We start from the raw sequence: 25,541 nt of genomic DNA on the forward strand, positions 1-25,541 counted from the left end.
TTTTTTTTTTTAAAGTCAGGTTTTTGTGAAATGAAGAAAATATCATAAGAATCAATGGCTGGAGAAAGTAAAGCCATACACATGTTTATTGATATAATATCCTGTGGCACTCACATCCAAATTAGCCTTTACACTTTGGTCTCAAAACCCCACAAAAATATACCGTATGCCTAAATTTGTACTTGTATGACATTAAACTTCCGGCTTTATTGCTTGGACTATTTCACTGATCAATCAGCATAAGTTTAACATTTCAAAGAACAGACAACATTTGGGAGAAAAGCACTTATTCTTTAGGTCTTCTTTCTGACAGTCAAATTTCCAACATCTAATTAAATCTAATTGCACGCTGGCAGCAGTAAAGCTTTATGGTTGTTGATAATTGGTCCCACATTAGAAACCATAATTACCAGTGCGGCCGCATCATCATCATCATCATCATCATCATCATCATCATCCGTTCCTTTTTTTAGCAGTGGAAATATTCGGTTCCAGCTCTTTCTGTGGCCTCTGTGCAGGCAGGTGTGCGCTCACGTTTGCATACTTGAGTGCTCTTGTGTGCTAAGCTGCTTTATTATAAACATATTTGGATTAAAAAGGAAGACATATGCACATGGCTCCTGTTCAATGAATGCTATTCTTACATGTCCTTTGGAATCAGGAAAAAGTGCTTGAATAAATAGAACAGAGTGAACATGGTACTTTACTTTGATTAACAATAGCTGATATCTTTTATGAATGAATGACTTCACACCGCTGGACATGTTATCTTGAATGTATGCCACCTCTATCTATAAATAACGTTCAGATGACAATGGTGATAGGAAGAATGGGCAACGCAATGCAGGCATTGTGCACTTTGTCACTGTGCGAAGACTCCTCTGCCTGCAGTCGGTGATAAGGCGAACATATTTATGTCTGCACACATTTCCCTGCAAAAATTGTGTGTACTTGTTATCTACAATACGAGGGTGTTAAAGTACATATATGCATTTTAAAAGAAATGCATTTTCAAGACATATAGATTCTTTTTGCAAATGCACAAAAAATCAGTCTTTATCAGCTTGCTTGTTTTTTCTTTAATGTTTTCTTACTCAAACTCCACAACTCTTGAATCAAAGAGAGATTCACACAGGACTGATCTGCTACTTTTTATTATTTTTATTTTTCCCACTGCAACTACAGTTCAGGTTTAAGTGAATTGAATGTGAAGACCTGAAAATAAACAGCACTTTAGGGCCTCAGGACCCATCACAGGATATACACTAAACTAGGAGTAAGGAGTGGGGCTCAAAGGTAAACACTGACTACCATGTGAAATATCACTTTTCTAGTCTGTCTAGTCACTCAAAGTTCTTTAACTACAAGCATTTTTATTTATCTAATGTATGCACATTCACTGACCAATGGATGCGTGTGGTTTAGTATCTTGCCCAGGGTCACTTTAATATCCAGAGTTAGGCTCTCTGAATGAGCCAGAGATTAAACCTTAACATTATAGTATGGACGGTAAAATTTCACAAAGCTTCATAAAGTATAGTAAAGGTATTGTACAAAACAGCTGATTCTGGGGGGTCCAGAGGGAGGCCCGGATTGTTTTATGCATGTAAAGAATAACAGATCACCATAACATTAACAGGCCAAAATCAGTCTTATACTTTTAAAATGGACATGGTTCACTTTTGCAAAGTTTTTTTTTTTAATGAGAAATGTGTGATTTGAATCAAGTATTCCTTTTTGTTTTTTTTAAATATACAAAGTTTATTACAGTATATTTACAGTGTTTATTTGTTTTTAAGACCCTTTTGCATGTTGCATAAGTTATCTAAGGGTAAGTAATGAACACCTTTGATGCAATAATTCTTGCAAATGACTTGCAAATAGCAAGTCATTTGCAAGCCACAATTTACAAAAAGAAAAACACACAATTAAAAACCACATTATAATTTAGGACACAGAGTGCTGTGCAAAGTCAGTCCAGAGCTTTAAAGTCAATATTTGACATGACTACCTTTATTCTTCAACACAGTCTGCACTCTCTTAAGCCTTTAGCTTTTAGCAGTAGTTCTCCAGGTTTCTTGATGGACAATCCAAAGCTCTTCTTTGGACTCTGGCTGCCTTTTATTCTGTTCTTTGTCAAGATAATCTCACACACCTTAAGTAATGTTGATCAGGTACAAGGACTGGACTGAAAATGAGTGAAAATCAGCAAAAGACAAAGAAAAACTTTAAAAGACCTTCAGAAATCCTGAGAAATGCTAGCTCAAGACCAATAAAAAAATACAAGAGATTCTGGTTCTTTGGAAGCAAAATATAAAAAAGATGAGGGATGGCTCAAAATCTTTCCACAGTACTATATAATAGCACTCCATATTGCACGGCAGTGATGTGTACCATCAGAAAGACTCATGGGTGCTGAATTTCAGATATGTTAGCACAACTATTTAGAACAGGGTTACGACAATGATAATTCTTACTTAAGAATAATTAGTAATTATTTGTAATTAATGAAATATCAGAAAACATTTTTTTTAAATGTCAAAAAGAAACAAAAAAGAAAAGAAACAAAGTATTGAATCCTCATATTTAGAAGGCAGAACCAGAGGATGTTTGGAATTATTGGCACCCGCAGTGATTCCAACTCTGATTTAAATACATGAATAAAAATAAGACACAATTTGCATCAATCTGCTTGTGAAACTTAATAAATCTGTGATTCATCTTTGTTGCTGTACAGCTGATCAAAGTTGAATTCAGGGAAAATTGTTGGTTATGACAAACACAAATCATCAAGCTCTCTCAGTTTGTATAATAGCCTTGTTCTGTATCTGCACAAAGTCAGTGACGTGTCACACCAAAAGCAGCAACTTTTCAGATGCTCAGTTTGGTCAGTAGACATTAAGTCCTGTCGTGTTATTCAATTATACGCGGGTCCACTGTACGATTCATAACCACACTTTATTTTCTTGTTCTTGCTCTGCCCCACATAACATAACATTCTCTACAGAAACACACCGGTCTCGCCCTCTAGCTGCCATCAGCCTAACTACACTGACCGGCTGCATTAACATCTACTGTACAATGCAATTACACCACAAGTCCCACTGAATGTACACTGCTAGACCTCCACCTTTTCTAGAGCACTTCTGGAGTTCCCATTAACATCAGTGCCTGGCAGTTGTGTATTGTGTTTATTGGATTCATTATGCAGCTGCAGTGCAGAGTCTGGGACAAATGTCCAAATTAGATTTTATCCCAGCAGCTTCTGTACATTATGAACTCTTAACAGCAGTCACGCAACGTGCTCCTGCTTGAGGGGAAAAGCATTTTCAAGAGTTCAAAGGTCAGAACGATCTTTAAACTCCATTTAAGGATTCCAGTGGTTTTGCCACAGTGAGAAACAGCTATTCCATGTCTGTCATTTTGTGGTACTTTGAGCTCAGCTTTGCATTTTGCAAAAACACTGAAAAGCAAATCAGATGCTCTAATGTGGTGATTAGCCAGTGCCGCTGAACACAGTACTCAGTTTGACCTGAATTTGGGTCCTGGTGGGTACTCCTGTGGGGAAATAAATGACTCCTCAGCTTTTTTCACTGATTTGTTACAGATCAAGGCAGAAAATAAGCTCATTGCTCAATCACAAACAATTCACAGGCAAAGCAAGGGTATCCTTTTAGTTAATATAAAATGATGAAGAACTTTTACACATGGCAGCCAAGATATCAACTTTTTCAAGTTCTGTGATTGTGGCCATTTTTGCTTATTTTCCCCCATGAAAAGTATCTAAAAATGTTTTTTACGAGGTGTCACTACTCTCTTTCTGTTTGACCTTATACCATCAGTAAAACTTTTTATGTCAAATACCCTAATGGTTTTCAAGGGCAGTTCTACAGTGAGGTAAATTGTCGGTCCAAACAACAATAACTAACTTCCCGCTGTTTTCACAACACCAGCATTCACTGCCTTTTTCACATAGCATATACGTATATTTATATTAGTCGAATACTGTAAGTTACTATACATGCCTTACCCTCTCCACCAGCCTCTCCTCGCTTCACAGTGTGAAAACCTTTTCAGTTTGTTTTGATTGTTGCCTTCACATTCATGTTTAAGTGCCTGTGTGAAGGTGTAACATGCAAGACATCCCAGACGGCAGCTAGAGTTGTTTTTTTGTGTGTTTTTTCCTTTCGAATATCATACCTAGAGGTCTCCAGTTCAACCTTTGGTGATGAGTCTTTGATGAAAAATAGAGGAGTTAGCAGTCAATGATACATCCTGCCTGCAGTTCTGAGGAAAACTCTGTCAGCTCATGAATACTTCAAACTAAATCATCCCTATAGACATTTTAAAGAACAACATTTGTAGAGCTGTCATTTCAGTGACTGCTTTATTACTGTTGTTTTTAAACGAACTACATTTTCATGTTTGTATACGTAATTTTGTTCAATACATTATAGTAATGCTGTTTACATTTTGTGTACTTCCACCCATTTATCGCCTATATGAGTATTTTTTTCTAGTTTATTTCATACTCGCTGTCTGCATGTATTTATATGGCCTGCTCTCGCCTTTGTATTCTATTTCTTCGCTCTGTCTTGTTACTGTTTGTGGCTCCATTGACCCCGTTCCAGGGCGATCATTAAAGTTTCATCTTATCTTACATCTAAAGGCCAAGAAGGATAGAAGAAAAAAGCCATCTGAACTGAGAAATGATGGTGGATATCAGAAGTGTTAATCACAGTCTACATCTCGTCCTGTTGTCCCTGTGTGCACCATCTGACACGGCAGGCGAGCTTAAGCCAGTCTCCATTTATATTGAAAACTTGATGGAACAGTGAAATCAGGGCACAGTGATGGAAATTCTGGCCTCTATGTGAGAGATGTCTTCTTCTGTCTATTTTAGTTGACCTATCAGTTAGGTAGAAGTTTTAAGAATTTGACCCTTTATTTCTCTGTCCTTAAACCTACAGTACAGAACAGAGAAAAAATCTGACCTTAGCCATCAGTAAAACTCTGCCTTCATGTTTTATTTCATATGAATTAATAGCTTTCGAGACCTGAAAACATCTGGTAAACTACTATGTTTTTCTTGTCCAAATACTTCTCACTCACCATTTGATCCTAGACGAAAAGGTTTGATCTTTTTTGTCTTATCAAACAAAAACGTGCACAATTCTTATTTATAAAGTTTTACTTCAAAGAATGCCCAATTTCCTCTTCTCCCTTGGTACATTTAAATATAGTACTTACAATGTCAGGTCACAGGACATTTTAGCACAAGTTGCACCTCTTAATAACGCTGAACTTAGCCAAACTAGGTTAAAAAAAAAAACTGCTTTATACAAATAAAATGAACTGAATGAAAAATAGAAACTACATTCTCTCTTTTTTAATCAGAATATTTTAAAGGTTATATTTGCAATATACCTGCAGTATGTATTTGTGTTTTGTTTTATGTCTGTCTAGTCTCAGATTGTATGTTTTCTGTTCACAAAGCAATCCCCATCTCAATGAGATTTCATTTTTAAATAAAGAATTTTAAATGTAATAATAATTTGCCAAAGGCCAATAAACTGAATGCCATTTCAGCCCCTTTTAACATGCACTCTTTTTCATTTCCCTATTAAAATATGAACTGAATATGACTATTTTAATAGAACAATCTCATGTCTTTGCCCCTTCAGTTGCTCACCTCACTAAAAGATATGACTGTTTTGGAAAATGTCCTAAACAGTGAAAACATAAGAGGGAAAAACTGCAAACGGTGAAGGAGAGGAAGCCTCTAAGACATTAAAATGGGATCCAAACACAGACTCACAGTTTATAAACTATATTTTGATAATTATGTGATATGATTAAAAAGTGGTGGGTGTGTCCCCATAGACCATAATTACCCAAATATTAAGGTAACTATCAAAAAATAGTCAACTGACTAACCTGCATTAGGTTCCATTCATTGTAGGGTCAAATCTCACACATAAAGTGGCCGATGTCTGAATCACTAACAAACTGGGGAAGCAGCATGTTTCACACTGCCCCTGCCAGTCTAATAGCAGCAATAGCTCCTCCAAGTTTCATGAAATTAGGTGGTATTATCAATATTAGTTTAGTTTAATCATTTTTAAGACTTGATTGACTAATAGCATATTTTTTTTGGGGGGGGGGGGGTTCAAGAGATTTAAGAGATCCTTCATCTGATGTTTCACTTAGGACCTCTAATTTTACACGTTACCAACAAGTTTAATAAAATTCAGCTTGAAAGTTTTTATGCTATCCTGCTTGAGTCAGATTAAATGGAAAGATGACATTGAAATCTTACTAATGTCTCGGTTCTGACTTTCCCTGAACTGAAGCATTATGAGTTCTTCCTTTAAACATATGGCTTGTTTTGATCTTTTAAACATCATACATTTTTTCTTATCACATTCACAATTTCTGCTGTGTTGCTAGGCAACTTCTACCTAATTAAGAGCGGGTTTAAAAGGCGCAGCCATGAGTTTGAGCTTGGGCAAGTTTTTAAACTAAGAGAGACATTTTATTGACTGTTGTAGTGAAAATAAGGCGCTCTCGTTAAATTGTCTTTAGTCCTGTTATTCTTTGTAAACATAAACTTATTTTTGCTCGTGTTTTTTGGCTTTTTGGCTTTAAGACTTAAAGGTCTGTATCTGAGGCTTAGCTGTTGCTGCCTTGACCAACAGTAAAATAATACAACATACATATGACATTAAACAGCAAACATCGCATTTTCTCTCCCACGCTGCTTTGTACAAATCACATAGATTTGTTTAACATAAACATTTCATCTTTAGTTAAGAGTGGAAAATCCTGAAAAACAGGTAACAGTAAATGTAAAGATACATAATGAACTGAACAATGCTTTAATGCCGATTAATAACATCAAACGCAAACACTGGAAATAACAGCAGTGAACATTTTCAGTTAAAACATTACTTAGACAGCTCTGAGAAACTGGGAACCACAGAGAAACAAAATTATGCAGTTTTCATCAATGTGACATGCAGAGGTCTTAAGCACCACTGGGTGATCTGTGTCAGTCTTTTTCCTAATTGATATTTGAATATTTCACAGGTGAACCACATCCTGTACCATGGAGCCTGTACTATGAAGCAACATCAACTTACCCTGTGTCCTGTTATCTGTCTTCACTATACTTAATAAGAGCAATCACACTGAGTGGTGGCACAACGTTCTTTATCAACTCGGTAAGTCCTATTTTTTTTTTCTATGTATCCGTTAAGGGTTCCCGGGCTAGGCCAGAACTGCATGATGCCCAGCATCTAGACTAAGGATGAAAATTGTGGTCCAGCTGACAGGAGCCACCCAACCAAGAGCATTTGAGGAGACGCTTGCAGATGTGAATACTGCCCTATGCAATATCCCCACTGCCAGTTTCACTCACTGAAACCAATGAGCTCGTATATGCTACTGCAACAGAGGAAAACCCCCATGGGGAAGAATGCTGGAGGCTAACTCAGGTGCAGAAATACGTCATAAGAAACAGGAAAAGAGGTACAACGAGATGTCCATAACTGAGGCTCAAGAAACTGCTAAGCAAAGACTCAGAGCTCTGGCTACTGGGCTAAAGAGAAATATCAGAGAGGCAGAAGCCAAGGCAATAAATGTGTTCTCTGAAGAACCATCCATGGTTTACAAGTGAATAAAAGCAGAAGGAGATAGCTGAAACTGGGGAAAGCTGGAAAAACATCTAGGAGAGTGAGATGAAGAGCATGAACCAGTCAACATCACAAAGGCAGACATCTAACCAGTCTCTGGAATGAAGAGATGAACAGCACCATCACCAAACATGACCTACATCTACTGTACCTATTTTTGTCTTTTTTTGGATTTAACATGAACTGGTGTTTGCTCTAATCATAATTTCCCTAAGGGTACCTCCCCAAGGCATTAATAAAGTTTGATTCTATTCTTCTATTCTATTCCTAAAGGAATAACAATTGTAATCATGACGGATCTTTCCAACCGCAATTACCTCTCTCACCACAACATGGAAACTCCTCTTAGACATTACATCAACCACCTGAGCAGGAACATAAGACAATACAACATCAGAGGTCTGTGTAACAAGAGTGCAGTCCTAGGAACAGTTAAGATATTGTGCAGAACCCTCAGAGTCCACGGCCTCTAATCAAGGTTGAGTTTAAGGAGCACACATGCCACCTCCAGGGAGTGGGACTTTTTTGTATATATATGAGCAGTACAAATCCAAGTTTTAAAAATCCCCACCACTACATGGATGAATTGTACAATTTAAAAAGTATTTAAAAAGTATTGAAATATTGAAAAGTAGTATTAAAAAAGTATAACACTAATCCATTTATTTAATGAATTCTTTGGCTGTATTGTTAAGACAGTAGCGTTATTCTTGTGACTGCAAAACTCTTGTTCACAGTGGAGGAGATTAAAGAACAGGAAAACAGAATTTGAACTGAGGAGGCTCTGGTCAGCAAGGACATGGCTTTGCTGTTGTAGAATTACTATATGAAAGAAATGCGCCCTGCGACAGACTGGCGACCGGCTGCGACCGACAGCTGGGATAGCCAGAAGAGAATGGATGGATGGATGTCACTCATGCTCAGCTATATGCCCTCTTACTATCCACAAACTGGGATCTTTGATAGACTGTAACACTAATTTCCAGAGAAGTGTTTGATCAGTAATCAGTGGTTTCTTAGATCTTGAACATAATCTACCCTGAAGCAGAAAAAAAGCTACATTGATGTTGTTTCTGTGAACAGCCATAGTGATCAGTTACAGCAGTGGTGGTGGGTAACACTGTGTTCAGATATTCAACGTCACAAGGCACTGTAATTGTATCTACATTTCCCATATCTGTGTGGCTAATGTAGGCTTTCGACACATTACGACACTATTGCATGTATACAAATGTTGATTGCTGGAGTGTGTGATTGTGATGACCTGACTCTGTCCAGATACCAATTGAGGCTGAATTAAAAGACATCATCATGCGTTGTCTCAGAGGTACCATTCGATGCGTAGCCCGGGTCATCAAAATGTCCCTGTCTGTAAATTTCTCAATCCTTAGTATCAGCACTACAAGTCTTAATGAAACACCTGCTATCATGACATAATAACACCATCTGGGTATTATAGAAACAGTGAGAATTGGAGATGAAAAACAACAGATGATATTTAGGAAATTGAGAATACAGTGTAAAGAGAGACATATGAATGAGAAGCTTTGTAATTAAACAAGAGACTACAAATAATTCCTCAGCATGCACAACAGAAAATCTTTATTCATGCCATTCCCATTCCTGCCAAAATCTTTAGCCTTGGATATATGTGTGTATTTCTCAAACAGTGTGTGTGCTGGATTTATATCCACAGTTGCTCCCTCCACTGTGAGACCTGATCCTGTCCTTACGAGAAGCTATTGGACTGGTTGTACTGAGAGATATTGAGTGTCTGCTGCTCTTCTCACTTACTCATCAGAATGAACTGTGATTTCACTTCTATGTGACTGTGTAAAATGCAGAGGTATCTATATCTTGCATTATCTAATCCTAAATGTTTCTTATACGCTCTTATATAAATAATTTAAAAAATGCAGTGTCTTGTTACAGTTATATATCTTTTTCTTGTCTGTTTGTCGTGCCCGCATGGCAGTAGGAAGATACATCACTGCAAGCTGCTTTCTCATATGTATCAGCAGATACATGGCTCATAAAATTCACAACACAGGGGATGATACAAATGTGCACTGTAGCTGTGTTGACTTTAAACAGATAGCAGATCCTTCACTCGTGGCTGTAAAAGCTGACAGTGAACTACATCTTCCTGTACTGAAGTATGAGTGATGTGAGTGACAAAAGTTCTCGCACTGCTGTCACGTGTCCAGTTTTCTGTTTCATAAGGAATGTCATGGTTACAGGTGTGTAAATATGTTTGTTTGTTCCCCGTCTCCCGCGTGGAGCCCGGGGGCTTGCTAGTAGAGATAAAACCAAAACAGGTTAACTGATAAAAAATGCCCCAAAAGGCATCAACAGCACAGATATAGCGGAAACTATCCACAGAGCAAAAAACTATTTCTGCTGTTGCGTTGTGGTAATTTGACATTTTAAATACTTTTTAAATCAGACAAAATTCAATCTTCACAATTCCAATTTTTTTGAATGAATTGAACTGAACTGAATAAAAGAAAAAAAACAAGCTGTGTGCAAGCACTTGGGTGACAGTGGGGAGGAAAAACTTCATTTTGTCAATGCGCTTCATTTTCTTTTTGGGTTTTTTCTTTTTCTTTGCTTCCCCACTTTTGCTTGTTTCTCTGCTATTGGCTCCTGTCCTGTCTTATTTTGGTCCTGAGGATTTTCTAATTCAGTAATGCTGGCCTCTGTTTCTTGTTTTTTCCTTGTCTCTTGCAGAGACTGCAAAGTCTCCCGCAGTACGATCTTTTCTACGTCTGTTTCTCTGTGATGTTTGCGTTCTCCTATTTTTGCTTCTCTACGATTTCCAGGTAGGAAGCTTTGGTCTTTTCCAGCTCTTGTTTCAAGTTCTGTGTCTTCAAATCCTTTTTTCACGCAGGGCCTCAGTGGCGCAGAGTTTGGCTTTGAGCTCTGCGATCTCACAGCGGATTCTCTCTTCTTGTTCTTTGCGTTTTGCAGCTTCCTCTTCCTGATGTTTTTGAGTTTTGAGAATTGTTCGATCTCTTCATGCTGCTTCTTAGTTGTTTTCAGCTCTGTGGAGTCTGTGTGTGGAGCTTCTGCTGTTTGTGTTGAGGTCTCCAGACTCAGCTCTGCAGTGGTGTTAGCTGTCTTGCTGTATTCAACAGAAGCTTCAGTCACCTCAGGGGTGAAGTTCTCCTCAGTGTTAGACTCGGGTCTGCTCCTACGAGCCTCTCCCAGCTGTTCTTGAAGCTCTTGAATGGCTTTTTGTAAATTTCCTCTGCAGTACTTCAACTGCAGGTGAAGCCAGTGGTTCTGGGTCTTGTACTTTGTGGTTTGCAGATACCATTTTGCAGTGATTTTCATCACAGCAATCTCCTCTCTCATGTTATATGGAGGTCTGCTATCATTGGGTATAAAATGTGGATTTGGCTGATGTCTGAAAGATTCTTTGTCGTAATTATTTCCATCCTAATGAAAATAAGAGATTGTTTGAAAGTTTTAAGTTTAACACTTCCCAGTTGGGATATTTGGTTATTGTGTTGTATCAAACTGGAAGTCTGGACTGGGAAACGTTTTCATGGGCATCCACTCTGGACAAAAATGAGACTAGTCATTAAAAATTAGAAATTACTTAAAACATTTATTTACAACATCATGGATTTGTGTATTTCTGACACCGACTTCATTGGTGTGTCTAGTTTTTGTTCTTTTTTTGTCTGTCTGGTTTCTCTGTTTCTCTGTCCTCATTCTGTCTTGCTAGTCTTGTCTCCCGTTCCCTGTATTCAGTCAGTCTGAGTCTGTGTGTTTTCCATGTTTTCCTGTGACTGGCCTCTGTTTGTTTCCTGCTTTATTCTGATAGTCATTTGTCCTGTGTGCGTCATGTTCAGTTTTGTTTTGCCTGTCTCATCAGGTGCATAATGTTCAGAGAGGGTGGTTAAATTCCCTCAGAAGAATGATGGTCTGTGATCTTTTAAAGGAATCTTATTTATGTTTTCGACTCCATATTTTTTCTTAGGCTCTATTAGAGTACCAAATTAACCCCAACTTCTTATACTGGGCCTTGGTGCAGCTTAGTTCATCCACTATCTAACACAAAATAGTAATGACCCCTTTAAATGGAAGGAACTTCCCTCCGTTTTAGGTAATTCAAGTGGTCTAAAGATGGGGCATTATAAATGAAAACTGATGTAAGCTGATGTTTTCTGATATACGTCCAATTTTCAGTGAATGAATTTTTGCACAGACGTATTTTGACTGTGAAAGACTGCAAAAATGTGCCTTTGCAATAATGAACTATTCCTTTGATTTTTTTTTTCAGAAGTAGGTCTTTGTTTGTTTTATTTGAGTCTGGTCTAACTACATCAACAATATGAATTAAAATACCAGCTCTTCTTTTCATCAAGAGTCAGTCAAGCTTAAGTAACCAGCAGAAAGGTCTTCTTCACAACCATTATGATTCTCGCCATCTAATAGGTCACCCCTTGATTAAATGTAATTACAATGAGCAATGTTTCAAATAGCAATTAATTAGCCTAATTAAACCAATGGAAAGATGATCGCTACGCTCTTAAAACTGACTATGGGTGCTTTAATTGGTGATTTAATGCACGCTGCAATGCAGGCCTGGTCACTGAATGGTAAAAATTACATTTCCATATTATTGCGTATTGACTGCTGTAATTCTTGTCAGAGTACAGTGCGGAGAAACAGTCTACTCTAAAATTTGTCGCACTGTAACGTATTTCATAACCTTTTTTCATGTCAGCCTCAGCTAATTTAGTTTGTCTATGTACTTGTACAGTATATACTGAGTCTGTATAATCCCATATAACATTTTCTATGCTATAATGTATGTTGTATTACATAGTCCATAATTTCCGATTATGCACTGTGCCCCTGGCAGTAGAGAACTGTTCGCGTTTTGCATGTTAAGGCAAAAATAACTAATAATAATAATAATAATTCAATTCAATTTTATTTATATAGCGCCAAATCACAACATAAGTCGCCTCAAGGCGCTTCATAGATACAGAGAAAAACCCAACAATCATATGACCCCCTATGAGCAAGCACTTTGGCAAGAGTGGGAAGGAAAAACTCCCTTTTAACAGGAAGAAACCTCCGGCAGAACCAGGCTCAGGGAGGGGCGAGGCCATCTGCTGCGACCGGTTGGGGTGAGAGAAGGAAGACAGGATAAAAGACATGCTGTGGAAGAGAGACAGAGGTTAATAACAGATATGATTCAATGCAGAGAGGTCTGTTAATACATAGTGAGCGAGAAAGGTGACTGGAAAGGAAAAACTCAATGCATCATGGGAATCCCCCGGCAGCCTATGTCTATTGCAGCATAGCTAAGGGAGGATTCAGGGTCACCTGGTCCAGCCCTAACTATATGCTTTAGCAAAAAGGAAAGTTTTAAGCCTAATCTTGAAAGTAGAGATAGTGTCTGTCTCCTGAATCCAAACTGGAAGCTGGTTCCACAGAAGAGGGGCCTGAAAACTGAAGGCTCTGCCTCCCATTCTACTTTTAAATACTCTAGGAACAACAAGTAGGCCTGCAGAGCGAGAGCGAAGTGCTCTAATAGGGTGATATGGTACTACAAGGTCATTAAGATAAGATGGGGCCTGATTATTTAAGACCTTGTATGTGAGAAGCAGGATTTTGAATTCAATTCTGGATTTAACAGGAAGCCAATGAAGGGAAGCCAAAACAGGAGAAATATGTTCTCTCTTTCTAGTCCCTGTCAGTACTCTTGCTGCAGCATTTTGGATTAGCTGAAGGCTTTTCAGTGAGTTTTTTGGACATCCTGATAATAATGAATTACAGTAGTCCAGCCTGGAAGTAATAAATGCATGAACTAGTTTTTCAGCGTCACTCTGAGACAGGATATTTCTAATTTTAGAGATGTTGCGCAAATGGAAGAACGCAGTCTTACATATTTGTTTAATATGTGCATTGAAGGACATGTCCTGGTCAAAAATGACTCCAAGGTTCCTCACAGCGTTACTGGAGGCCAAGGTAATGCCATCCAGAGTAAGAATCTGGTTAGATACCATATTTCTAGGCTTTTCAGGGCCGAGTACAATAACCTCAGTTTTATCTGAATTAAGAAGCAGAAAGTTAGCGGCCATCCAGGTCTTTATGTCTTTAAGACATTCCTGCAGTTTAACTAATTGGTGTCTGTTATCTGGCTTCATGGACAGATAGAGCTGGGTGTCATCTGCATAGCAGTGAAAATGTATGCTATGTCTTCTAATGATACTGCCTATATAATGTAAACAGAATTGGTCCTAGCACTGAACCCTGTGGAACTCCATAATTAACCTCAGTGTGTGAAGAGGACTCTCCATTTACATGAACAAATTGGAGTCTATTAGATAGATATGATACAAACCACTGGAGTGCAGTACCTGTAATACCTACAGCATGTTCTAATCGCTCTAATAGGATATTATGGTCGACAGTATCGAATGCTGCACTAAGGTCTAGCAGGACAAGCACAGAGATGAGTCCACTGTCAGAGGCCATAAGAAGATCATTTGTAACCTTCACTAAAGCTGTTTCTGTGCTGTGATGAGCTCTGAAACCTGACTGAAACTCTTCAAATAAACCATTCCTCTGCAGATGATCTGTTAGCTGTTTGACAACTACTCTTTCAAGGATTTTTGATATGAAAGGAAGGTTGGAGATTGGCCTATAATTAGCTAAGACTGCTGGGTCTAGAGATGGCTTTTTGAGTAAAGGTTTAACTTCAGCTAGCTTGAAGGCCTGTGGTACATAGCCGATTATTAGAGATAGGTTGATCATATTTAAGATCGAAGAATTAATTAATGGCAGGACTTCTTTGAGCAGTTTTGTAGGAATGGGGTCTAAAAGACACGTTGATGGTTTGGAGGAAGTAATTATTGAAGTTAACTCAGAAAGATCAATTAGAGAAAAAGAGTCTAACTTAACATCAATGGTACTAAGAGTAGCTGTAGATAATATTACATCTGTGGGATGATTACTGGTAATTTTTTCTCTAATGATAAAAATTTTATTTGTGAAGAAGTTCATGAAGTCATTACTAGTTAACGTTAAAGGGATTGTTGGCTCAAAAGAGCTCTGACTTTTTGTCAGCCTGGCTACAGTGCTGAAGAGAAACCTGGGGTTGTTCTTATTTTCTTCAATCAGTGATGAATAGTAAGATGTTCTGGCTTTGCGGAGGGCTTTCTTATAAAGCAGCAAACTATTTCTCCAGGCTAAATGATGATCCTCTAAATTTGTAACACGCCATTTCCTCTCCAGATTACGAGTCATCTGCTTTAGGGTACGTATTTGAGAATTATACCACAGAGTCAGGTACTTCTGATTAGAGACCTTAGTTTTCACAGGAGCTACAGTATCCAGAATAATAATAACCATTATTGCCAGTCATTGTCCAAAGCCTGCAGCCAGAAATATTCAGGGGGTACGCCTAACTCAAACCTCTGATAAATGTGTGTGTGTGTGCGTGTTTGTGTGTGTATGTATGTACTCTAGTGCAGTCTGGCATTAGTCACATCATTGTGATCCTCTTAGGCTAAAGTTTGAGATTTTTGTACAGTACAGTACAAATTTCAATACTGATTTCAAATTAGTTTTGCAAAAGAATGTGCAAAATGTGATATCTAGATATCTATGAAACCAGAGGGAGACAGGGAGATTTTGTTTTTTAATGTGTAATTTTGTTTGCTTCCCCAAATCCCACCCAACAGTTTATTGCAAAAAAAGGCCAAACACAAAAAAAAAAACAATCTGAGAGAATGGCTGGTTGTGGTTGTACCCATTTAGTTTACCATGCTTCTGCTGTTATATTCCAGCAGCTTTTATACATGCTCCTTTCAAGGACAGACAGAAAGCAGTATTAGAAGTGAGAGGCGGTGAACAACTCTGTTGTCTGTATTGTAGCCATTGCCACAACAGTCAATCCAACCATAGCAAATGAAAAAGTATACTTAGAAATCAATGAGAGGGTAACAACACAGTCAATTACAACTTAATTGACACATCCTAACAACTACACACTAAACTACTCATTTTCAGAGCATTGAGTGGGTGTAGAGTTTGTTGTTATTGTTTGTTGTTTTTTGAGTGAAAGGTGAAAAAGGACCTTCATTTAAAAGGATGTATGACCGTCAGCTCAGGAGGGAAGGGTAAACAAGCCTTTGTGCTCGCCGTTTGTGAACTTTGTTACTCTTGGCATCATCATCATGTGTTGTTCTGTCAGAATAAGATAAAAGTCCTGCAGAGAATACACCGACCCTACCAACGTTACACATACACAGAAAGCAGCCTTGAAAGAAATGTAGATTAAAATGGTTTACTTTGTCAAAATAAGTGTTACTTTGATAAATAGCACTCATTGCGAAATGAACATGCATGAAATACACACCATAAAAGAGTTCCTGAAACATATGCAATAGGAAAAATCCTTTCATTTGAAAGCAGGGCACATCATCAATCAATCTTCAGAAGTTTTCTGATGACTCTGCGGTGGTTGGATGCATCAGCAGGGATGATGAGACAGAGTACCGGGCTGTGGTCAACTCCTTTGTCACGTGGTGTGAGCAGAATCATCTGCAGCTCAACGTGGCAAAGACCAAGGAACTGATCGTGGACTTCAGGAAGACCAGGAAACACTTGACCCCTGTTTCAATCCAGGGGGTCAGTGTTGACATTGTGGAGGACTATAAATACCTTGGAGTACACATTGACAATAAACTGGACTGGACTAAAAACACCACAGCACTTCACAGGAAGGGCCAGAGTCGTCTGTATTTTTTGAGGCGACTGAGGTCCTTCAACATCTGCCAGAAAATGCTGAGGATTTTCTATGAGTCTGTTGTGGCCAGTGCGATCCTCTATGCTGTTGCATGCTGGGGGAGCAGGCTGAGGGTCGCAGATGCCAACAGACTTAATGAACTAATCCGTAAGGCCAGTAATGTTGTGGGGATGGAGCTGGACTCCCTCAAGGTGGTGTCGGAGAGGCGGATGCTGTCCAAGATAAAGACAATGTTGGATAACACCTCCCACCCACTCCATGACATGCTGGTCAGTCACAGGAGCTCGTTCAGTGAGAGACTGAGATTACCGAAAAGCACCACTGAACGACACAGGAAATCTTTCCTGCCTGTGGCCATCTCCCTGTACAACGCATCCACTTAACACACTGGTTAATGCTACAGCTACACATGTTTCTTTTCCAGCTATTTATTTATGAGTGACTTATGTATGTATGTATATATATGTATATATTGTACTATTCTTAGTTAGCGGATTGTCTGTCTTGTCTTAATGTTGGTTTATAATGGAGCACTGTAACAAAAAATAATTTCCCCCAGGGATCAATAAAGTATTCTGATTCTGATTCTGATCATATGAACATTTGACCACTTATATTTAGCCCTGTTTGGTAAGACTTACACAAATGCACAAAAGGCAGCAAAGATGTGGCAATGTGAGGGAAAAAAGTAAACCCAAGTGAACTACTGCTGATACAGATGACGTAGGTGGAATCAAAGCATTTGCAAAAAGCCAACAAGAGTCCTTGCTTACACATTAATAAAGCTGAAAACTGTATAAAAACAGCTCTTTCAAGTGTTCTCATCCAGTTGTTTTAAACAACCAACGTGTGCTTGTAAGGTTGATATGAGTTGCTATGGACAAACTAAATGAAAAGTTGTCTATATGTAGCATAGTTAGTATATAAAATATCACGAATGGCCATCTATGTCCACTGTGAATCACCATTTTTTAAAAAGAGGGGGTGGCTTACGACACCAGGCATCTGCCACCTACATTGCAATTTTGACCTCAATATGTCAACATGATAAGGGAGGCCTCACTCAAGATGTCACAATGGTTTTACCCGAAACCTCTGGCGATATTAATCCAGGTCTTTTTTCACACCTTGGCTCATGTGTTTACGTGCATAATTAATACTCTTACGGAACAATCCCACTGGGGTTTAAATACCTGGCACTCTTAGAACTGAAGAAGCATCTTGGATAAGAGGTGAAACTTCTTCACAAAACTTAAAGAAGCCCAGTAGCTTTCTGTCAAAGCTCCTTAAAAATTTAGAGGTTCTTTGTTTTGTCATTGAGCAGTTTTATTTTGATCAATGTTAAGAGGGTAGGTTTCACAGGGATAGCTCAGTAGGTAGAGTGGTGGCCCCGTGATCGGAAGGTCGGGGGTTCGATTCCCCTGAACAGCTACCCTGAGGTACCCTGAGCAAGATACCGTCCCTACACACTGCTGCCCACTGCTTCACTGAGTGAATGGGTTAAATGCAGAGAGCGATTTTCCCCACGGGGACCAATAAAGTACACTTTCTTCTTCTTTCTTTCACTTTGCTGTATTCAATTCATGTTGTGACTTTACTGCTGTAAGTTTTTCCATTTGGGTGTTTCAAATAGATGATAATGCTTCAGAAAGGACTCATCTTAACCAAACCCTAATAACCAAACCTTATAATCTGGTGAATCTGGTGAAGGTTTGACTATATGGAAAAGTAGAACTACGGAAAAGAAAAGAGCAGCAGGTATAAGCTCAAATGTCAATAAATGTAGACAGATGAGAGAACTTCCTTAGTGGCTAAAATGTCCAATTTCAGGACTTCACTCTTGTAAGGCCTTCTTAGCTGATATCATTGACTTGAATCAGGCTCATGTTGCCATCTGCTTCAGAGATGTTTTTGTCATTCATTCAGTGAGACAGCCAGCATGAGACTGAGCAGGAGTCTGATAAAGAAACTGAGAACCATGCAGACATCACTCCCCATGTCGGTCAAAATCTGAAGAGCCAACCTTATTGCACAAAGGAATGGGGTAATGAGAAATACTGTGAGAAGAGGACCTGGTTTCAACTGTCAGGCTGCCCTGCAGCTGAGTGTCCATGAACCAGAGGTTGTTTTTGGTAGAGACTAAACCCTAGGGATTTCTACAAGGAGCTGACTGATCCTGCTTTGATGGAAGCTGTTTTACATGTGGTCAAGGACAGACGGGAGAAGATACTAGAGGACTAAAAAAAGGGGAAGGGAAAGTAAGAGAGAAAAGCAAGTTGAGGAGAGATAGTAAATTGAAGGCATGCACTTCCCTGAAACTGTACTTTTGTTGGCGAATTGCACATATTCGCACACATGCACAGCCATCGTTTTGTGGTGGGGTGGAATGGGAGTGGTGGTGGAGCCAAAAATTGATCCTTCCCAGAAGAAGCCAAGCAATCCAGCAGGTAATCTTACAGATAGATCTGCTGTCTAATAACCATCAAAAACAGTAAGACCGCTGCTGGATAACTTCCTGTCGTCACTGATACACTGCAACACAAAGATGCAGCACAGAGTGAAATAAAATTCACTGTGTGCTGTGGCTTCACTTCGTGATGTGGGAGACTGTCCCTCTTTAAAACAATCACTAAATCTATAACCATCAGCTGGAGGGTTGAGAAACAAGGAGTCACTGAAATGACAATGAGAATAAATACGAATAAGAAATATGATATCACATCAGTGTGCTTATTTTCGAAATCGACACAATCTAATCTATAGTCTTTTTCAGTGAATTAATGTTCTGATCTGTAAATATCATTAATTTTCCATTAAATATGCACTTGTGACTTTAGAGGAATGTCTCTTTAATAAACTTGCATTAATAATGGATGTTGTATTTTAATGGCACAAATCCCCGACAGTGTTGGAAGAAAGGGCATCTGGCATAAAAAAAACGATCTATCCACTGTGGGATCAGGAAGTGTATGTTTTGCTTAATAATTTCATTCTTACTAACTTAGTATCATTTGTGTAATTTATTTTAAAGCATCCTGACAGATACCGAGGTTTTGCGGATAATAATTATCCAATTATTTTGGAGTAAAGAAAATGAAAGATTTTCTTACATCTTACTTACTTTCTAACCATTATTACTTTAATCGGAACAGTTTTGAAAACATCAGCGTTCTCATGTAGATATCTGATATATATTGTACGATCTACTGTACAATATAAAGCACCTTGAGGCGACTGCTGTTGTGATTTGGCGCTATATAAATAAAATTGAATTAAATTGAAAATTGAATATTTATTTATATATTTATACAAAGCAAATTCATTATTGTCAAATTTCATAGTGATAGAAATTCTAGAATTTTTGTTTGCATTTAATTAAATAAGATTTATGTCTTATAATTGTGTGAAGCTCTTAAATGATTTTACGCAAACTAGTGGTAGTTCCCTAAAACTAGGAAAATAAGCTGTTTTGGTCTGACAGTGGCAGTTTTTATGAAACAGAACTAGCCAATTCTGTGTTTTTCTTTTTGATTGTTGCCGACTTTTTACGGGTCTTCTTTGGAGTTTTAATGTTGCTGAGTGCACTTGGTGTGTTTACAGTGTTTCAGGGTCGATCAATACAAAACCTACTTGGTTACTCCAGCTTAACCTGCAGGAGATTGTGCTTGCAGTGTGCTTTGCTGCTACACAGGAGATAAATTCATGAAATGCAGGAATAAAATCAGCTATCATAGATGATGAGCTCAAAAGGCGGTGCTTTGATTATTGAGCATGGAGGCATTTGTGTTAGCCCTTTAAATCGCAAACGATTAAAGAAAGGTGTTGTACTGCTTCAGAACCTTGTTGATGTGACACAATCAGTTAAACTGCTCTACTTACTTGGTCTGTTGAGTAATGGAAACGGCAGAAGTCTTGATTGCAAACTGAGGTTTCCTGGTGTGTCTGAGTCCATTTCATAGGAACTCTGGGAGATGAAATTAGGTTAGTGCATGATTGCTCAGTTCAAAACCACCTTTATAAAACTAATAAAATGCATCTGCATAATTCTGTCCTCATGTGCACAGTAAGGCAGCACCCTAACATTGGAAGCCGCAAAGCTTCAGTCAAACATTCCAGTGTTTTGGTCAGCTGATGCAAGAAACCTAAATCCGAGGTCGTCAAAGATGGACAAGCGCTTATTGATTGAGTTGTTGCCAAAGTCTTTGCCGGGTGGCAATGTTGTTCTGGGGGAGTCTGCCAGGCGACTTCTCTTGAAAGAAGTTGTTCTTGGCCAGTAAAGAGGCCCATCCGAGAGGGCTTCATTCAGAAGCGCTCACGTATGTACTGTCAGTATATATGGCCCAAATGTTGATGACCCCTCATTCTTCAACACTTTTTACTGCACTGCCTGAACACCTAGACTGCTCACCTGTTCTTGGGGGCAACCTCAACTTTGGACTAAATGAAGTACAGCTGGAACTCAGTGCAATAAGCGATCCACAAATATAGTTAAACACTGGACTTTGCGACGCATGATGTTTTCTTCACCCTAACCATAGGGAATATACTTTCTTCTCACATGTCCATCAGTCTTTCTCACGTCTGGATTATTTCCTAGTCAGCAGCTCACTGTTGAGTGACATTTCAGACACTGAGATACAGCCTATAGCTGTCAGCGATCATGCTCCTGTGGCTTTAACTGTAGTAAATAAGGAGGTCATTCCTTATTTTATCAAGTTTTATCAAGTAAAAACTGGAGATTTAAAACATTATTGCTTAAAAATGAAAATGACCTGCCTGGAACATCAGCATCTGCTCAGAGATTCAGGAATTAGAGGGAACCATTAAATCCTTAGAAGAAGCCTACATGACCACGCTGGATCAGCAAATGTTGAGCAAAAGCAAAACTAGAATTACATGAAATTATTGATAAAAGGAAATCAATTCTTAGTAGTACAAAGACTTTTTGAACCTAGTAACAAATCAGGTAGATTTCTACCTAACCAGTTAAAGATTAATAAAGAAAAAACAACTATATGTTCTGTTAAAGTCTTAACTGGAAATACAGTATATGATCCTGATAGAATAAACAACTCTTTCAGGGACTCTTACAATACTTTATATTCACCTCAGATAAACCCAAAGACAAAATTGATCAATTCTTTGATAACTTAACCCTTCTCAAATTATCAGACAGTCAAGCAAGCAAGCACTGGATTTACTGCTGACATCAGTTGAACTCCAGGAAGCCCTAAAAAATATGCCCAATTAAAAGGTTTCAGGCCCAGATGGATTTCCAGTAGATTTCTGTCAGTCAGCTTTGACCACAACTTCTGCTCCCAGATATGTTTAAAAACCTTTAAAATAACTAGAAACCCCAATCTACAATTACTACAAAAACAAAATCCTGCATAGAGTGCACTATACAGGTCAAGAGATGTTCAGGATGGGTTTCCCTTTGCTCTTCTAGGAATGGGGGCCGCGGTTCTCCTTGTGATGGTCCTCCTGGCGCTCTCATGCTCTGGGAGGCCTCTGCATGTCTGGGGCCCAGGTCTTACCCATTCCACTCCCCCAGGACGATCACCACACCCAGTATTAGACACATATGTGTACACACAAGTGTCCACACAGGTGTAATGCCGTAATGCTCCACTTGTGAAAGTAAATCTGTTTGACGTTTTGCCTTCAAACAACAATTCTGATTGGTACACAGCTGAACAGAACAGGAAAAAAAAGTATTTTTATTTAAGTAACTGTAATACACCATATCATGTTTATTTTAAGTTATTTTTAGAATAACAGTGGTAGGAATGCCATGTACTATGAGTTCACTGGAAATATAAAATCCTGCTCCATAAGTTATTTCAGTGACATTTCTCAAATCCTCCTCACCACGCAGAGTTTGTCCAAACAATAAAGAGCTATATTATCCTTCAATTCAGTTCAATTCAATTCAATTCAATTTTATTTATACAGCGCCAAATTACAACAAGAGTCGCCTCAAGGCGCTTTATATTGTAAGGTAGACCCTACAATAACACATACAGAGAAAAAACTCAACAATCATATGACCCCTTATGAGCAAGCACTCTGGCGACAGTGGGAAGGAAAAACTCCCTTTTAACAGGAAGAAACCTCCGGCAGAACCAGGCTCAGGGAGTGGCGGGGCCATCTGCTGCGACCGGTTGGGGTGAGAGAAGGAAGACGGGAACAAAGACAATCCTTCAACAACAAAGAGTAGGACAAAGTGAAATAGTTTATAACACTTCTCTGTGACCACAGTCAAGGCACAAAGGACACAAAGAGATTTTCTGGTGCACGTTTATTAACAGTGATAGCTTTTCAGCTGCCCTCACATACACAGCCAGCACAGCTCCAGCTTTGTTGCACAGCTGCAGCCCCGTCTCTGTCCTCCTCTCCTCACCAGGTCTCAGCACGCTACTGAAAAAGGGGAGGGACAGTTGTATAACCATCATCAGCTGTGTCCACCAGCCTTCCCATGGCACTGCCCCTCAACCCGCTGCACCACCCTTTCCCTGCAGCTGAGCCAGAGACCACACCCCACCACATAGCTATATTGCATAAATGAGAGGCATTGATTATTTAATAATAATTAGAAGGAAAATGCATAAATTCAATTTTATGACTTCATATGTTTAGGTTTTTGCATTTATATGTTTAAGGTGATGTAAAGTTAGGCCAAAGTACTTTAATTTGAACTGAAATATATATGTACTAAATTGTTAACAAAAATGTATTGTCAAACTATCACAACAAACTGCTTTTTAACTGCTTAAAAATTAGGATTCTTGAGAAGCCCTAGTGCACAGAATGTGTTTTCAGGAAGAAAAAGTGTTCTATCAGAGCAGTTATCCTGTTCTATTGTCCACATTGCTTTTTTCACCATACTGACTGGAATCCACCAAAAACAAATTGAGCATTTTCAGACACATGGCCTGCACTGCCCTCTGAACACCCAACCTGTCAGAGCTTTGCAAAAGAGCAGCTAAACTCCAGTCACAGACCACAGCTCATGACACTGAATAAACACTGGTCTAAACTTTACAGCCTTAAAAAATAGCCTGAGATAGAGCTAAGTTAGTGTATAAATGAAGAGAGAGGGATGGGTATTTGTCTGTGTTACAGAGATGACATTTGATAATTATATTCCTGGTAAATATTTCTGCTATGAAAACTACTTCCATAGGAATCAATAAGATAAGTAGCAGCCAGGTGCTGTTAATGAAATGCACTTGATTAATTGATCATCAGCAAATGTTACCACCTCTACAAAACCAGAATTTTAGGCAATTTGCACATGTGGAACAATCAGGTGTTTGTTAAGGCAGTACCATAATCTGCGTAACCACTGCGAAGCAAACACATCCCGATGAATGGGGGAGGCTGAAGCTCAGATAGTAGAGCAGGTCATCTGCTAATTGCAAGGTTGGTGGTTCGATCCCTCCAGTCTGCATGCTAAATATGCTTGCAGGATACTAACCCCCATTCTAACATCAATGTGTGTGAATGTTAGATAAATAGACAGCACTTACATAGAAAGAGCATAAATGAATGGGTGAATAAGGCAAGTTGTATAAAGTGCTTTGAGTGCTCAGAGGGAAAAAAAAAAAGTGCTATCTAAGAACCAGTCCATTTACCAATCCTCAGAGACTTTGGGAAAAAAAACCCAGCTGTATCTCAGATTCTACAGTTCAAGTTCAAGACAGGAGAGTTAGAAGCCTTGTTTGGTTGAGTTGCCAGCAGGAAGTTGCTTCTCTAAAAACAGAGGAGGCTCAGGTTAACAAAGTTCCCACAAAAAATGGGTGTTTGTGTTCCAATGTTGTACCTCCACCAACGCTGTGGTGGGACCTTAAGAGACCCATGCATAAATTAATGACCACAATCTTCAATTAACTCAGACCTTCCCAAAGTGTGGGGCCCGCACCCTAGGGGGGGGTGCAGAGCCATTGCAAGGGGGGGGCCCGCTGTACAAAAAGGAAAAAAAAAACGCTTGGACACTGCTTGCATAATGGACAGGTTTTTGACGGGGCTCCCACACAAATGCAAAGCAGGAGATGAAGCATTGCTGAATATGTTTCTAAACCAGCTTCATTCTAAGCCAAAGACTAGAAAATATGGTGAAGCATATCTGACGTTACGTGACCAACTCTGTATTCATTGTCCACACCTAAACGCAAAAAAGGAGTTTTAAAAAATCTCAGTTTTCGGTGATTCGAAACGCCATTTACATGTGGACGAAAGGTCCAAACACATAGAAACAGCTGCGTTTTCAAAAATACCCGTGTAGGTGTGGACGTAGCATAAAAGAGTTAGTAGTTTATTTTCTTTCTTACTACCTGTCATTTATTGCAGATTACTTGTATTTAGTTAATTGTTTGAGGTGTTTGAGGTGTGAAATGTTCATTCACATAAGTGCTTGCTACCTAACATTCACACACACGTTCATACTCCGATGGATGTATCGGAGAGCAACATGTGGGATATTTGGCACACAGACTGGAGCAGACTGATATCGAACCAACCTTCCGGTTAGTAGGTGACCTGCTCTACCACCTGAGCTACAGCCACTCCACATTGTAAAGAGAAGTGGGCAAAACTCCCTCTACAGCAATGAGAATGTTTGATAAAGTCATGCTGAAAATGATTACTTCAGCTTATTGCCGTTAAATGTGATTTCCAATAACATCTTTGAGATAAAAGCTGATTAAAAAATGTGTGACATGTTGTCGAGGTGCAGATCTGCAGGTTGGCAAATAAATGTAAATGAATGAATTCATTCATCATGACATGAACAGGTGGTACGTGCACATTTAAAGAAGCTAAGTGAAGACTCAAATGAGGACATGATGTGTATGCATATTAATTGTCACGGTCCTGGGTCGGTTCGACCCAGTATTTTGAGTTTCTTATGTTTTGGTTTATTTTTGCATTATGGATTAGTTCTTATTCTCTGGTGATACTGTTTTGATTTTAATTATATTCTGATTCTTTAGTTATCCGATGATGATGATGTTGATGATGATGATTTCTGGTTTAGGTTTTGTTATCTTGCCCTCATGTTTGGTTTAGGT

The 25,541-nt window shown here is 38.8% G+C and overlaps 1 protein-coding gene across 3 annotated transcripts in view; it reads left to right on the top strand.

Moving 5' to 3' along the window:
- The window catches only part of LOC147302251 (beta-1,3-galactosyltransferase 1-like), a 181,798-nt gene that overhangs the window by 122,445 nt on the left and 33,812 nt on the right, over positions 1 to 25,541 (top strand). The window contains exons 3-5 of one of the 3 annotated variants that reach the window (XM_086282639.1): positions 7,090 to 7,223; positions 9,391 to 9,540; positions 10,425 to 10,516. The gene's annotated coding sequence lies outside the window, so the exon portion shown is untranslated. The remainder of the gene's footprint in view (positions 1 to 7,089; positions 7,224 to 9,390; positions 9,541 to 10,424; positions 10,517 to 25,541) is intronic. The other 2 variants (XM_086282640.1, XM_086282641.1) reach the window with 2 other exon arrangements.

The sequence above is a fragment of the Aulonocara sp. 'chitande type north' Nkhata Bay genome, linkage group LG23, assembly GCF_057382095.1.
Source record: "Aulonocara sp. 'chitande type north' Nkhata Bay isolate Kocher_YH1m ecotype deep benthic linkage group LG23, A_spYH_male_GT1.1, whole genome shotgun sequence".
NCBI classification, from domain to species: domain Eukaryota; kingdom Metazoa; phylum Chordata; class Actinopteri; order Cichliformes; family Cichlidae; genus Aulonocara; species Aulonocara sp. 'chitande type north' Nkhata Bay.